The sequence below is a fragment of the Strix uralensis genome, chromosome 8 (assembly GCF_047716275.1).
Source record: "Strix uralensis isolate ZFMK-TIS-50842 chromosome 8, bStrUra1, whole genome shotgun sequence".
Classification (NCBI taxonomy): Eukaryota; Metazoa; Chordata; class Aves; order Strigiformes; family Strigidae; genus Strix; species Strix uralensis.
The window spans coordinates 29,700,018-29,704,805 of record NC_133979.1 but is presented as its reverse complement, the minus strand read 5'-3'; the positions used below and the strand labels follow the sequence as shown (position 1 = coordinate 29,704,805).

The 4,788-nt window shown below is 50.9% G+C and overlaps 1 long non-coding RNA gene across 1 annotated transcript; it reads left to right on the top strand.

The window, feature by feature from the left end:
• The first annotated feature begins 2,620 nt into the window (after positions 1-2,620).
• On the top strand, positions 2,621-4,368 carry LOC141946865 (uncharacterized). The gene is made up of 3 exons (XR_012629949.1): positions 2,621-3,108; positions 3,417-3,501; positions 4,240-4,368. It is a non-coding gene; the product is annotated as an uncharacterized LOC141946865 (long non-coding RNA).
• The last annotated feature ends 420 nt before the right edge of the window (positions 4,369-4,788 follow it).

The following is a 4,788-nucleotide window of genomic DNA, read 5'->3' as shown; positions in this document are numbered from 1 at the left end:
TAACAGGGGATGCTGTTGCCTCTGTGCTGTGTTGTCCTAGGGCTGCTGCTTCCCCACGGGAGGGTTATGGCTCCAGCTCGCATCCTTTCAGGGTCAGGGAGTGGGGTCTCCTCTGGGCCTTACAGCAGAGAAGCGCTTGCCTGGTTCTTTTGCCCTGATTAAGTCAAAGGTGGCTGCAAGGCTGTCCCTGGAGAATGCTATGCCTCTGGGGTCGAGCAGGGGCATGGTTGCTCCTAGCCTTGCTGTGCAGGCAGCCCTCGGGTATGGCTGCTCCCTCCAAGCACGTCCCCAGCTCAGATCCATGTAGGGCTCTATACTGTGTAGGGAGATTGCCTCCAGCGGCTCCCCCCACGGCTCTGTGGGGACTCAGAGGAGGATTTGTGCTTTTATTTTTTTAATGTATTTATTTTTTTTAATAGATGGAGGAGGTAGGCTGGAAACCTCTGGCTTCCCCGTCTCTCCATCGCTCAGCATCCTCCCAGCAGCAGGCCTGGAGGGTGGGTTGGGGCCGGGAGTTAGGGCTGGGCTGAGCATCGCTCTCCTGGTCCAGAGCCCTCCCTTTGCCTTGTGCGGGGTCAGCCGACCCCAGACCCTGTCTCCCAGCACTCAGACCCTGCCTTGTGCTCAGAGAAGGCGGTTTTGGTAGTGGGTTCGTGAACTTTGCTATTTTTTATAGCCACTAGAGGGGGGTCAGAGACTGCTGGCATGGGCTGCCTGCAGCCAGGCTGCCCGGGCTGGGGGCAGCCCAGGTGGGGGGCCTCGGGCTGAGCCCCGCGGTGTGCAGCCTGGCCTTTCCTTGCCCTGCCCGTGGTTTCAGCATCTTTCCCGGCCTCAGTGGGAATTCCTTTGGGAAGGTCAGTGCTGTAAGCCAGGACACGTTGTCTGCATCTACTCTGTTTCCCCCCAATGGGAATGGGGACATGTGTGCAGGGAGCACTGGGTTAGCAGGGAGTCAAGCTGGGGAGTCCTCCTAGCCCACGGTGGATTTATCAGCTCATTTCCAGTAACACTTTGTAGCTTGGGAGCCAACTATTGTCACCCAAATACAGCCGTCTTGCTTGCACACAAGCCTGAAACCACCTGAGGCAGCTCTGTGCAAGGCCCCATCAGGGCTTCTGGCTCTTGGGTGGAAATCCCTCCCTTCCTGCTGTGCTCCTGCATGTCCCAGTAAGGACCGTGCCCTTTGGTTCATGTGAGGTGACTGCGAAATGACAGCAGAGGAAGGACTCTGCATATCCAGCCCAGGGTGCATGGCATCGGCCGTTGCGAAGGGAAGGCACTGAGATTTGCCGAGGAACATCAGGCCGTTGGGATTGCTGGTGCTGGAGCAATTTCAGCTGGCCAGGAGCAAGTCTGTTTATTGTCTCTGAAACCAGACATTCAAGGTGCTGAACTTCCTTTGCTAGCAAAGCTCAGAGCAGTATTTTGTGCCAAGATGAGGAGAGATTTTCAGAACAGTTTTATAACTCATTTTTTTCCCTTGTGGGCCCCTATATATGATTTTTTAAAGGGGGAGGAAGTGCTGGATTTTCCATTTCTAAATGTTGTTCTCTAAACTGAGTGATGTGAGCCGTAACACTTGCTAACTTCTAATGGACACCTTGGCAAGACTCAGCCAACTTCTGAAGAGGGAGAAAAGGACAAAGAGTGTCTACGAATGCCCTTAGCAGAGCCCGGCACAACATCAAGAGGGATTTTTCTTTCTGGGAGCAACACAGCTCCACTGCCATTGCATGGTGGATGTTCCTGGTGATTCTGGAGCAGGATTCAAAAGCACATATCTTGACATCAAACCAGTCATCTAAGGTCCCCCATATTTGTTGCTGAGAGCACCCAGCCGCTAACACATCATGGGAATAGTCTGTTCTCTGTGTCACTGGGAAGTGATGGGGACTAGTTGCATTAATGGATGGGAAGAACTTGGCCTCACCACCCCTCAGCCTCCCCACAGCTCTGGGATCATTTTAAGTGTGAGGCTGTGAATTATAAATTATACAGCATTTATAATCAGGAAAACATCTGCTGGGTGCGCTTTCCAGTGGACAGGGCCAGCCAAAGGCTCCAGGACACAATGCGTAGGGGTTGCACCAATCGCCACCTGTCTGCTCCTATAATCGAGTTGATTTTTTATGGTCTTGACATCAGCTTTCAAGACGCATGATCTATGTGTTTATTTAGCTGTCTTTCCTGGCGTCCCTTAGTTTTGAACTCCTGTAAATCCTCCCACAGTTGGATTTCTGCACTTTTCAGAGATTACGTTTCCTGACAGTACATTTCTCCTTCCCCCTCACTTCGGTGACAGCTCAGGCAAGGCTCCAGGGACCGAAGTGTTCAAACCTGGCTCTGGAAAGCTGAGCTCTGACACAGAGTGGGTCTAACTTTCCAGGGGCCAATCAACTTGTACCAGTGTAAGCAGGAGAGATGGCCCAAACATGCTGTTTTGAGGATAGAGTCCCCCTCCAGGATCAAAATCTGGTCCAGGGGCTGCATCATCCTCCAGGACTTGGTGGCTGGACCATGAGGTGGTCTCCACAAGGGGACCTTGTGCTCAGGTCCTGTCTCCAGGCCAGGAAAGTGAGTGGAGTCAATGTGGTCAGAACAGTAACTTCTTGTTAAAAAGCCCAAATACTGGCTGCTGGGGAGTGAGTTTTTTGCAGCTCTGTTTGTTTGGGTCCCGATGGCCCTTGCTCACTGATGCTCTCATCTTAATAGGAGTTAACCCATGCAAGGACTTCCTGGGTATCCCAGCTCAAATGATTCCCAGAAGGACCTCATTATAAATGCCCTTGTTTTTCACAAAACTATGTCGTCTTTTGTCCTTTTCTTTTGGGGAAGTACAGCTGGCGCTGAACTCTGCTGGCTTCCAGATGTGTACAGGTGGACAAATATTTGAATACTACTAGGAAAGAGTATGCAGCAGCCTTTGCTTTTTGTGCTTTTTCCTACCAACGAAGCAGGGATTGTTGAGAAGAGCTATAGCCAAGAAACCTATCAACTCTATGGGGCACTTTCTACAACCTGTAGCCTTTGACTCCAGTGGCTGGGAGTACATGTCCATGGAACATCCATATGAGTGGGAAGACAATGTGGGCTGATCTGCCTTTCCAGGTGGGCTTTGCGACCACCCTCACTTTCCCAGCTGGTCCTAGCACCCTTTGCTTACTCCTTGTCCGCTTTTGCATTGTCTGGCCTTTTTATCATCACCCTCGCAGGGCTCCTCTGCATGGCCCTCACCCCTCCTGCTGCCTGCCCCAGTTCGTCCTTTCCCTGCTCCGATATGGAGGAGGAGAAGGGTGCGACTTCCAGGATCTTGAGCCATTGTGGCTCTTCCCCATGTGGTGTCTATGCTCCTTGATCCCTACCTCTCTCCCCAAATTTCCCAGCCACCAGTGACCCATGAATTATTTTATTTACAGCAATAATACCTGTAGAAGGAGTCTACTGCTTGACGGTATGCTGAGGCCTTCCCCATCTCTTGGAGAGAATCCCTGACTCCAGCAGGTACGTGCCTTGGTATTTTTCCAAAGCTGATGTGAACTTGTCCCTGGTACAAGTTCACATTTGAGGCCCTCACACTTATGCTTAGTTCAAGTGGCTAAGCAAAAGTTCCCACCCGCTGCTAAACCTGCTTCTGAGCTCTGCTGCTTGCAGCAGCACTCAGTGGTATCCAGATAAAATGGATTTAAAACTTATACGTATGTCAGGACATAATCTTCCAGGGCCCAGTGGTACCCACGGTTTCACTCACCCCACAGTGGTGATGGTGCTGCCTCCCTGTCAGTGCAGTTTAAGAGTCCAGGAGGTACAAAGCTCCCAGTAAGGGTCCATTTATCCATGGGGTTAATTAAAACTTAGTTTTTACCCACTAAGGATCTGACTGGACATCTGAACATGTAGATAGGTGACAACCCACCTGTATCCATATGACAGCCAGATGCGTTAGCTGTCCGTCACCACAGTGCTTAGGTGGAGAATGCTCTTGCTGCACCCTCATGCTGTGACCTGGCAGCAGCATGCTTTGTGGGGCCATGACTGAGAAAACCCCAGGCACTGTGAGGGAAGCAGAGAGCATGGCCTAGCAAAAGTCTCAGTGCTGGCTTCTCCTCCCCATGTGGTCCTCTCTGCCAGGCCCTCTCAGCCATCCTCGTCCAGTTCAGCAGAGGGGGTGAGAAGATTTGATGACTTAGGATGATTTACCCCTCTGTGTAACAAGATGTAAAAGGATCTCTTTCACACTAGGCTGGAAGCTTGCCTTTATGGGCATCTCAAAGCCTTGGCCTTGAATGGAAACCCGTCTCCCGCAGAAGATTGGATACACCTCATCATGACTTGTGCATATTTTTGCCTGCCAGGAAATTGCAGGAAAACAGGTGAAGAAAGATTGATCTGTAGGTCTTAATTTTATGGGCTTGTGTGGAATCCACCTCCCATCAATTTACCAACGGCATTTAAAAGAGCCAATGTTCTTATCATTCCCCTCATCGTGGCTGGGAATAATCTGCCAAATGAGCTATCCCTTTAGAATGGTGTTATCATGTAGAAGAGTGAAGCGGCTTTGCACCTCTGATGGCTTTGTGGTTATTTATATTGCATTAGTGTCTAGCTGAAGCCTTGGTCTTGTTGCGTTGCTCCTTGGGAGAGAAATATCCCTCTGCAAAATTTCTTCAGGTGGAGCAGGGAATGAAAATGCCCTGGGAGCAAACAGGTTTCATGGTGAGGCAGCTGCAGGTTCAGAGCAGGGGGGTCTTTGACTCTGTGTAGCTGCTGACCCCTCTGTACCAGGCTGCT